At 29.4% G+C, this 12,068-nt stretch overlaps 1 long non-coding RNA gene across 1 annotated transcript; it reads left to right on the top strand.

Annotated features, from left to right (window-relative positions):
- Positions 1-2,850: 2,850 nt before the first annotated feature.
- On the top strand, positions 2,851-4,610 carry LOC126839108 (uncharacterized). Its single transcript, XR_007685785.1, has 2 exons — positions 2,851-3,230; positions 4,120-4,610. It is a non-coding gene; the product is annotated as an uncharacterized LOC126839108 (long non-coding RNA).
- Positions 4,611-12,068: the final 7,458 nt, after the last annotated feature.

Genomic DNA, 12,068 nt, shown 5'->3' on the forward strand with positions numbered 1-12,068 from the left:
ACATTGGTGCATAGTAGTACCTTGTTCTAATTACCCAATTAATATTACTTATCGGTATATTTAATACTATGGTGTAAAAGTGTCAAAGATAATTATTTATAATTTGCGACTTCCAATAATTATTTATTATTTAACAATAATTTTAATTATTCTACTTCAACAATTTTCCTGAACTTTAATATGGATGCGGCAGATCTATTCTACATGTGTTTAAGTTAAAATTGAATTAAGATAAAAATATGTTTGAAATGAAAAATCATTTCTAAATGTTTTAGTTATGTTAATGCAAGGTATTTGTAGTATCTTATGGCACTGAACTCTGTATAACCTGTGTGCACAGCTATAAAACGAGTACTATTTTTTTTTTTTTTTAGTTTGAAACTGGTTGAGTATTATTACTAACATGTTTGTGTTTGTTGTTTACAGTACATTATAATTTCAACCGTGGGAAACCAAGAAAAAACCGTAATGGTGATAATGTTTGTCCACAATGTGGCCGAACTTACGTCCACAAGTACACAATGCAGACTCATATGAAGTACGAATGCAATAAAGAACCACAATTTATTTGCCAGTTTTGTGGAAAGGGCATTTACTATCCTTCCAATTTTAAAAAACATTTGGTATTAAAACACGACTATGATATTGGCCAGCATATGCTAGCAGACTACTCCATTGGATCTGATTAATAATATTCATTTATTTGTTTAAAAATTGCCCGTAGAATATATTTTAAAGGTTCCATTCATTTTTTTTCCAATAAAGGAACTATTTGACATTTTAAATTGTATTAAACCAAGTTACATTAAAGCTGCAAATCAAGTTTGTATTAAATAGCAAGGGTGGTCACCAATTGTCGGCCCATAGGCTATTTTTTTCCGCCAAGAAAAAGAAGAGGAAAAAGGCGATAAACAATGATGCGCGACAACGGATGACTAAAATTTTCATTTTTCAGTAATTTAATTTATTTATTACATAAAGTTCACTAGTTTTAATTTTGTTGGCCAGCGAAAACTTCCCGAATCCCTAATGTGGCCCTCCAAAAATGTTAACCTTATTACAATCGCAATTGATTATCCCTAATGTACTCTTAAATTAATTTAAAAGAGTCATTTGCTAGTTGCAGCCTTAACGTTTAAAGTTTTTAAATTTTAAACTTGTTTTCGATTAAGCATGTAAATGGCCAATAACTGTCATCATATATATTTTTAAATTGAGTAGCCTATTTCCAAAATTAAATATTGATTAATGTAAAATTAATATTAAAATTATGATTTTAAAGATTTGTGATAATATATTGCCTTGATTTTATCTTAAAAGAAATTTCCTAAACTTATTATGTTCTAGCTATAATTATATTTAATATAGCCTTATTTTCAATACTAAGGCTAACAGGGTCACAATATTATCTTCTATTGGAGGATTTGGTTGGAATTAATTTTTTTCTAAACCTATTATGTACACGTATAGTTCCAAAACTTATCTTCTTTATTAACTCATGGTGGTTTTCATAATATTATAAATTTGAATGTATGATAACAAATTCTCAATGGTTAGTATTAGAGTTCGAAATTAAATAAATGAAAATACGAAATGATTATTGTTTATCCAGTTCAAATGTTATTGATAATATTTTTGTATGAAATAATCGACTTATTTCAAAACTTATAATTTACACCTTTGAGTTACAAAATTAATTATCTGACATAATTTGTCTTAAATATTTCCTTTTAGTTTAAAGTTTTTAAAGTAATACACAGTTAGAAAAATAACTTTAAATATAGAGCAATTAAAAAATTGCACGCCATAGCTAAAGTTGTTAAAATATTTAAACAATTTTTTCTTATTTTTCCAAAAAGTATAGACAGTTAGTTTTGGAAATATGCTTTTCAATTATAAATAATAGCGCCAATTCACCACTTAAAAATTGTTCTATGACTTATAGTTAAATTTAGATATGTATGTGTTTAATTATAAATTATATACAATTTTTTTTAAACCATATCTGTAGGTACTCTGTTATTAAAACAATTAATAATAATTTACTAACGTTAATTTAACGCTATAATATCTATTCAAGTGTTATTACTAATAGTTACAATAAAAAAAAATTGTTTGACTTATTTATATGAATTGTATGTATTTTATTTTTACGTTTTGTTTTAAAGATAGGTTTAATGATTAATTGTGTTATATGTTGACTAACTTTAATCCGAAAGAATACGTTTGACAATGTTTTAAATGCACCATTTACCATTGGGTATAGATAGATATCTGTTCCTATTCGATGCTATTGATCTAATACGTGTTAATTAATCAATTTAGACATTTAGTGTTGTTAAAATGTTATTAACGAGACGAGTGTATGATCTTTTATTCTCAATTAATAGTCTAACGTTTCTAAATATAATATTTTTGAAATACAAAACAATATGTAAAACACACTTTATTATTAATGTTACGTGAAAATGAAATGCATTCAATAAAATGCCATAATTATTTTTGTGAACATTCGTTTTCATTTGGTGTCGGTTAAAAAAATCAATTTTTTTTATTAATGGGTCAGTAATAACTAATAAGGTATAATACTGATATTAAAAGCTAGATGTCTGAGAATAAAGTAATCTTAACGGGTAATTGTCATTAATTTGTTACATTTGGCAATCAAATTGTTCACTAAATGTAACTGTGAAATGTTTTTTATTGGTATACTTTATATGATTCACTGCTACTTTTATAAAACTTTTTTTATTTGAAAGAGATATTTAAATTACAAGCTTGCTTTATTATATATTTAAAATGTATATGCGTTGTTGAGGTACAAAACAAGTAAGTTCTAGGTAGATTTATACAGACTTGAAACTACACATATTAAGTATATGTTACTATGTATAAACATAATATGCAAAGCTTTATTTCTGGGTTTAATTATATATGGGTGAATTTTTTTTCGGTAAACCGTAAATGTGATTATTTTTTCTCACTATAGAATACGCCAAATTGATATGTGGGGTAAAAAATGGAGAATGTGAATACATTTGTCCGAACATATTATGTGGTCGTGTGTACAAATCCAAACCTGGGATTCACAATCATCTTAAGTATGAATGCGGAGTTAGTCCACAGTTCCAGTGTAAAATATGCCAACGATATTTTAAACAGCCTGGAACTTTCAAAACTCACATGATTAACATTCATCAGAACTTTCGTTAAATGTTGATGTAAAACTAGTTAGTTCGTTAAACTGTTACACTATATTGTTCATTACTATAATCAAAAACTTATTATTCCTATTCTGTATTTCCTATGTACCCTATGCTATAATAACAATAGATTATTTTAAATATAGCCATCTTTTTTTAACATATATTATGTTTTTGTTATGGATCCTCTCATGTAAAAACATACGCGACAGAAAACGCTACTAAAGCTGGTCATATCCTCCTCCTCTCCTAATTCTTCTTTTTAATAGTTGATCTTTTTTTATCAGCATCTACTAATAACAGTTTATAAAAAGTCTTTATTTTGAAAAATTAAACACATATTCTATGTTTTACAACATCCCATTGGTTTGTGTAAAATAAAGTAAATAGAAATTAAGCTAAAAAGGAAGGATGTGGATCTGTAGCAACACACCTCAAATCCGCTCTGATAGTAATAATTAGTATAATTTTTTTTTTTAGTATATGTTCTTGAGATATATTTGTTTAAAACGTTTAGGTTACTTCAGTGGCTCAGATAATTGAGATTTAAAAAAACATTTTCATCTTAGGCTGTGATTTGCCAAGAATTACTGTACAATGACTAAAAATATAGTCGGAGTATAATTTAATTTGATTATTGTAGTGTTACACAACAAAACCATTTTAGAATCATCAGCTTGCAAAGATCATTTCTATCTAAAACAGGATGTCTTTTATTTCTTTAGAAGTAGATACGTACGCTATCCTTTGATACTCTTGATCATAGAAAAATGCCAGATTTAATTTATATCGCTATAATTTAGAAAGTTGTTTAATTAGCGTCTTTTTTTTAAGTATAATTAATGCATCTCATTTTGTTTAATTAGAGTTAATGTACCTAATTTCGCACTAATAAAAAATTGTATATTGATTTTAGAATACACTTGTGATAAATGTCGAAGGAAGTACAGGAATATGCTTAGTCTGAAAAAGCACAGACTCTACTATTGCGGCCAACAGTTCAGTTGTGACCTTTGCCAAGGCGTTTTCACACGTAAAGCTACACTTCAGCTCCACAAAGCTGTCAAACACGGAGTACTCATGGAATAATTTTTTTATGTCTACTAAATTACTAGATGTACAAAAATTCCAAATTAAAAACCCGTTGTATTAACGTTCATTGTAACCTCGACATTACAATAAGTTACAATACATTTAGGACTACACGAGATATTTAGGTTAAAAATCAAATCCTACATATATTATATTATAATTCTATGTTATGTACCCATGTCACAAAGTAAATCATTTTGTCTTTAGTTCCAGTTAGTATGTTAATAATGTGAAAAGAATAAACAAAAATATGAATTTTTGTAAATATTATTATTTGGTTTTATTTACTATTAAACTGAGTATAATTATATTTAATTATTTATTTTGTTTGACTATTTTATTTTTAACGATATTTAATATTACGCACATTATGTTTAATATGTTAAGATCTGTATTTTAAAAAGTCGGTAGGGTAACGTTGAACAGGTTAATTAATTTAAAAATTAGTGGTACATGTTTTATATACTATACAGGGGACGTCTACTTTTTTTGTTTTTTACTTAATGGATGTTATTTTTATTTGTTTTTTAATTTAATTAAATTGACCGAATGGGTTAACAAATTTGTATATTTTTGATCTTGTTATTTTTTCGGCTTCGGTGTAACATTATTGAACTTAAATTGTTTTAAAATCAACTGGTTACGATGAACGTACAATTAACTGGTATTCTGTTTTAATTTTTTTTAGACAATAACTTTCGCGGCCACGGGATCATACAAAACGTGCCTTTGGCAAATTGCCTGAGAAACGGACGATACCACTGTCCAAATTTATGCGGCAGACATTACAAAGGCCAAAGTGGACTCAAACAACACTTGAGAAACGAATGTGGCGTGACGCCTAGGTTTACTTGTACCTTGTGCACCAAGAGGTTTTATTACAGAAACGTGCTCAAGGTGCACATGGCCAGTAACCACAGCATTATATTAAACAACGAAGATTTGTGATCGTTATCTAAAATTTGTTTTGTATTTTTTATAATCAAAAAATTAATTTTCATAATAGCACGATTTTAGTTTATCTACACCGAGTATAGGTATCTCTCTTACTTTTAACGTCCGTTATTCCCATATATATATATATATATATATATATATTCGTTTTTTTCATCAAACATTTTTACCGTATATAGTAATGTATGTTTTTTAGCTGTAATGGTCGTATACCAAATGTATTACCTATGTATACATTACTACTACAATAGTAGTATTATTTGCTTGAATATTAACAATTTTGTTGACTCTGGAATAGGTGTTTTTATTATTACAAAATAAAAACAATGGTGAGTGAAGTACTCTGGCGTGCGTTATACAAGCATAAAACTAGTGATTTACTCAACAATATTTAAGCATAGCTCGTGTGTGATGGAGGCTACCAACGTTAGTTTCGCAGTGAATCCAATAGCGCTAGAGCCTAGTAGTGTCCTAACATTAACGTTAACTACATACCATCGATAAAAGTATTCCAATATTTGCGTATTGTACAGTAGGTATGGAACTTATTGTTTACTTGTAGATGAGTGTATGTAAAATAAGCAGTATCGGATCTAACAGATAGAATGATTCTATTCTATACAAATTGTAGTATTCACTGCATCATGAAGTACGAAGATTGCTTAATTTAGATTTGTTAAAGCTAATGAATACTCCATTTGATTTTTCCTTTTTTTTTAAATAATCTACCTTGTAGGTGTATGCGTTTAGCATCAATCCATACAAAACCTATACTTTTTTATGGTGACCATTTATTAATAGATGCGACGTAGGTATGCAGTTTGCACTGAGTATATAGGCGTTGAGCGTTTTTGTTGTTTCGCCGTGTAGTCGCCTTGTTTGTTTCACTGAGAATTATCGTTCGCTGCCTTAAGAATAATAAAACAAATTATTATCTATCGGAGTCTCAATACCGTATTCTGATCTTTAACGGGTGTTAATGAATGTTGCAGATGTGTTAATGTTACCACGGTACCCGTGTCCGAACATGTGCGGTCGCAGTTATAAATACAAAAGAGGAGTTCACACGCATGTCAAATTCGAGTGTGGCGTCGAACCAAGTTTTATGTGTTCGCTGTGCCCGAAAAAATTTGCCAGAAAGTTCCAATTGGAGAGCCATTTGGTGTTGAAACATAAAGTCATTAAAACCAGACAAGATTCCACCAATTATTAAACAATTGGATTATTTGGCTGCAATGATTTTTTACCTACATAAATGTTCCTACAGTAATGTTTTATAATTATTAGGTGATATTATCATACCCTTTGCCGTTGTAATGATCACTATTATTTACGATTAATAATAATTATTATTAACTAATCAGTTCATATTTTTTTATTACATATTATTTTTTACGGTTTACGAAAAAGCTTAAATCTTCATTTTAATATTACATAATAATGTAATAATAATAGATTAGTTAATACCAATTACAGTTCGTTTATTATCCGTTGATTACTCTGTATTTTTTCGAACGTTTTTGATTGTGTGGTTTGATCTGTATAATGGGTTTTTTGTTAAAAAAACTTGTTGAGTTATAACATATTTTTAGAATTTTCCTATTTACTCTGTGACCATCTTTTTTTTTTTTTTACAGTATTTGATTTATGTTTAAATGTATTTGAATACTAAAGTGTATAGAATATATGAACTCAAAAGTCATAATACCTTCAAAAGTTTATAACAAAAGTTTGAAGAATAAAAATGTTATGTATTGTTGGTGTGTACATTTTTGTAATAGTTTTATTGTATTTGTTTTGAGTTTACATCCAACTGATGACTTCGTTAAAATATTTGTTATTTTGTGTGTAATATCCATATTTGTTGGGTCATTACTCATTACTATAATAATAATGTGTATACCTCTATCTTAGATTAAATATACTATAGAGTATAGATAGACAATGCCCATGTTATGATGATTGGCAACGTATACAACACACATTTTAGTGTGAATTCGGGTAACTGGGAGCGCTTAATTGTAGAAAGTGGTGGAAACGTCTGACATGGCTATAGACAGAGAATAATACATTTGTGATACACCAGCAGGCATATGTTTTAAATCCATTCTGAGTTTTATTGACAGAAAAATGAACTACAAAAAGGGCGTCCAGCCGTTCCATAATATGCATTGCTTATGTGCACATATAGACATATTATAGTATATTTAGTCTAGGCCTGCGTAATACATAAAATATGCTTGTCTTGTTTAATAGAAAAGGTAAATAGTATTAGACTTTAAAATTATACACTATTGTATGCTATTGACGAAAACCAAAGAAATATAAACAATTGCTAAACGACCTACTACTTTTTTTGTATTTCTTCTATATAGTTGCGTCAAGACTGATCGAGGGAGCGACAACCAGCGCTGTGGTCGGTAAGTGATCGACTCGTTGGAAACATTGGAAAATCCAATAGTGATGACATATGATATAAATCAAATGTATGCTTTGCTTGCCAAGTTTTTCTTTTTTTCTTTTCCTATCGGACTTAGTACACAGACCCGGTTGATGGGCTGTCGAAGTTTTGTAGCGATTTCAAGGGTTATGCGACCCCGATGAACCACGTTTGTCGACTTTATTAATCTCTGCGTTTTGTTATATTTTGTTTTTAGTCCTGAGAAACAACGCCAACGAGCGTATTAGCTGTCCCAACGGGTGCGGCCGAACCTACAAGAACAAGATATCGTTGCAGTGTCATCTGAGAAACGAATGCGGCACTCAACCGAAATTCTTCTGTCCGTTTTGCGACAAAAAATGCTACCAGAAGTCCAACATGAAGTCGCACATCGTCCAAGTGCACAAGACTTTCTGCAACATCGAACCCATTGCGCCCCTGCCATCGTTGCGTGGTCGCAGGAGATACAATTAATGTTGTTAAAATCAAATGCCTGAAACTTCCTAACCTTGTAGATTCAACCGTTGTTTACTGAATAACACTGTACAATATTGAACTTTACTAATACTATGATTATAATATATACCTACAATGTACAAAACAATTATTATCACGCTGTATTTTATAGTATATATACATATATACTTATACCTACTGCGACTATTTATCTTTGTACCTACCAATAGTCATCTGGCTGGTAGAAGGGAAAAACAAAAAATTGATTTTGGTGTTTTTTTTTTAACCGATTGATTCTTGAAATGATGCCACTTTTTTGCTTCGATACACGACTATATGTTATTTTCTACCACTTGTACTCCTTTTTGTCTATACAAATGTATTTTAATGTCAACGTTTTAGGATTTACCGGAGATTTGCATCGACTGCCGCCGGAGTTGTTCAAAGAGGTGTTCAGGTGTCCCAATGAAAAGGTTTGCCAACGATTTTATCGGAACCGAAGTTCCTTAAACCGGCACTTAAAGTTTGAATGCGGTCAAATTCCCAAGTACGCATGTACGATATGCCACAAGCGTTGGGCTCTTAAGTCCAATTTAAAACAGCACATGATAACCGTTCACAAATTCCTGCCAACATTTTAAATACCTACTTAATATGTTATTTAGTTTACTTTTGTTTACAAGTTGTTTTACACAAAGTAATGTTTTTATTTAATTCAAAAATGTTCTAAACATGTATAGTTTTTGTTTCTATATATTATATTTTACAAATCATAATCTAAATGGAGACGAGTGGACGGTTACCCATTGATAGATCATTTTGTTACCATACTTAACATTCGACCACACTAACTTATGTTAAGACCATATTAGTCAGATCAGTTTGGTCCAATAATTTGTAAACACAAGCCAAAAATTTGTGAATTTTTTTTGTTGTATGAATAATAATGCCGTTTAACGCTGTAAATTACCCGTTTGTTATGATGTATTACGATATTTAATTATAATATAGTTATTACATATTATGTATCTAATATATAATATATGTGTGTCTTTAAATAATATCAATTAACTTGTATATCTATATTTGCGTTTTACAACAATTATAAATGTGAGTAAATTATGAAATAAAAATTATGTTTGTAGTTCAAAATGTACAAGAATACTTTTTACTCTCAATTAATAATACATGTGTTTACTACTGTTGATTTTTTTTTAACATTATCTTTTAAATTGAATACTTGAATTGTATTCGATGTTAACGTTATATTATACAATGTGTAATTCAAATAATGTTTAAAATGTTTTTTTTTTTACTCAACTAATTAAAACTTAATATAATTTTTTTTTCGTTTTGTGGATTACACGCCTATGTTCTAATACTGTTATGAGGTACTGATACAATTGCGATGTACTTACTTGATTTTTACTATTTTTATTATTAACAATTTTTTTTATTCTTTTTGGATGTAGTAAATGGCGAATAAAAGGTGCTAATATATTATTTGTATTTGTTTCTCGATTCATTACATACCGTTAAACAAACCCTATTTTAGTATGTCGGATAACCAGAATTTAGATTGTCTATTCTGGGTCGATAATTTAATACATACCATCTTAAAATGTATGAGGACAGTATAATAACTATATTTTATCAACGAAGTTTTTGTTGTTCAACATAATAAAATATAATTAACTTGATTTTTTTTTATGATGCTCGTACTAATTTAATTTGTACTTCTGTTTTACTTTTCAGGTACGTGCACGTTATCAACGGAATTGGAATTATACTTAAATAATATGAAATGCCGTGTCATGGTCTAAGAGTATCACAATAATTATTATACAACTATAATATTTATTTGATATATATTAATGTAGCTTTTTATTGAAAATGTCTCATTGTTGTGAGGTATTCGTTGAGTCTTCGTGTTATGCGCACGAGTTGAGAAACAAACAGTTAATTAGTCATAGTTAGTTAATCAATAAATAAATTATGATTGTAATTTAAACTGTGTGAGGATTTCGAATAACCTAGCCAATGTATCTATGAACAACACTTAACCGTATTTAGAGTACACGTCCTTATTTTGTATTGCTTTAACGAGGACAACTATGTAAAATATGTATTTAGTAGGATATTTATTGAAACATTATAATGATATACAAGTCTTGTTTGTAGTTGTAATTTTTGTTTCTGGCATATCAAAGATTTATATGATTTAAAAAACTAATGACGATTTTTTCTAATGTGACATGCCAACTAAGTAGTAAAATATTTATGTTCACTTAGTTAATATCTAGATACTCAGAATTTAAATATAAGTTGAGGTGGCCATAAACTAAAGAAATTATTAAAAGTCTCGTCACTGGGGGATTTTCAATGAAATCGTTGAAAAAGTATTCTTAAATTATTATTTTTAAACACAGAATTTAACTAATATTAAATTTTAAATAAAAAATAATACGTTACTCTATAATACTTGGAAATAATAATTAAAGCCGCTGTCGGGTCAGCCGCTAGTGTGTGGTGTGCGTTATTAAATAATGCAATTTAATAATCTGAACGTATATTGAGTAACATTTGTGTCGCTTGACCTAATAACGATAATTGACATAAATTGTTAGTTTAATAATGGACAAAAAATGGCCACCTAAAGCATTAAGGAATGGTCTTTTTTATCCCTCTACGTATTTGTTAACATTTGAAAGGGTTTCGACCTAGGCGCAACGGGGGAGGGGGGAGGTGGTCGAGGGTTGTAAGCCCCCTGGGAACTAATTTGTGATTCGCTACTTGTTTATCTAGTTTGCCTTTTTTCCAAAACCGTTACCGATATCAAACTACTACTGTTCCCTTTGAAGCCCTTGTAGTTTGTAATTGTAACTGGTTTCACAGAAGGGGGTAGCTGGTACGGCAGCTGTTTATTTGGCCCTGGTTTTGGTGTAGTCCTTCGACCGTGTGCAATGAACTAGGCTCTAGCGGTACCTCATCTAAACATATTAATATTAGTTATTACTACTATTATTAAAGCTTAATGGCTTTACTTATCCCAGCTTCTAACACGAATCATCACGCTTGTATCGTGTAGAACCTTAAGTACACAATACATGTTAATATAATTTTATATTAAGCTGTTTTATTTTGGCTTTGACCGTGACCGACCATCAACATATGTGTTACAGATATCGTTCGGTTCTCCGGAAACCGATACTATTGCCCAAACAGCTACTGCGGCCGAAACTACAAGAACAAATGCAGTCTGACCTATCACTTGAACAACGAGTGTGGTGTCAACCCCAAGTTCAAGTGTCAGTTTTGTTCCAAGACGTCGTGCCGGTATTCTAATCTCAAACGGCACATTTTATCTGTGCACAAATTAAAGGAAGACCAACTCACACCGCCGGTCACGAACTTCTCCGATGTTCCTAAAAATCATCCTTTAATTTAAACCATTTTATTATTATGTTATTATATTTATATTATTCCTATTTGTTTTTACTCGGTGTTAAAAATAAAGTCGTATATTCTTATGTTATTATAGTCGTTGACTCGAATTAGTTCCAAATATTTGAAACCAATAATAATATTTGTAATCAATAGTAATAGGTATCCTTATGGTTTTTATTTAAAAACTACAAAAAAAAAACCTATGGCAGTTTTTAATTAAAAATAAAAACAACACATTTATTAATACTACCGAAAAATCTAAAAAAATATATTATATTTATAAGTACAATTTGTTTCTATAGATGATCAAAAACAAATGTATCTATAAATATTAAAATTGAGTTCCTTATACGTTCACTTTTCATCGTTAGTATCGATTTGCGTTTTTAATTCTCTGATTATCATAATGATGCTAACACTTGTGATTTTAGACAAATAAAATACATATATTTGTACAGGTATTTGATAAATTACAA

This window comes from Adelges cooleyi, unplaced genomic scaffold (assembly GCF_023614345.1).
Source record: "Adelges cooleyi isolate 19-005CV unplaced genomic scaffold, UGA_ACOO_1.1 ACOO_flye_CR_arks_rails_tigmint_CR_PRNA_30, whole genome shotgun sequence".
Lineage (NCBI taxonomy): Eukaryota > Metazoa > Arthropoda > Insecta > Hemiptera > Adelgidae > Adelges > Adelges cooleyi.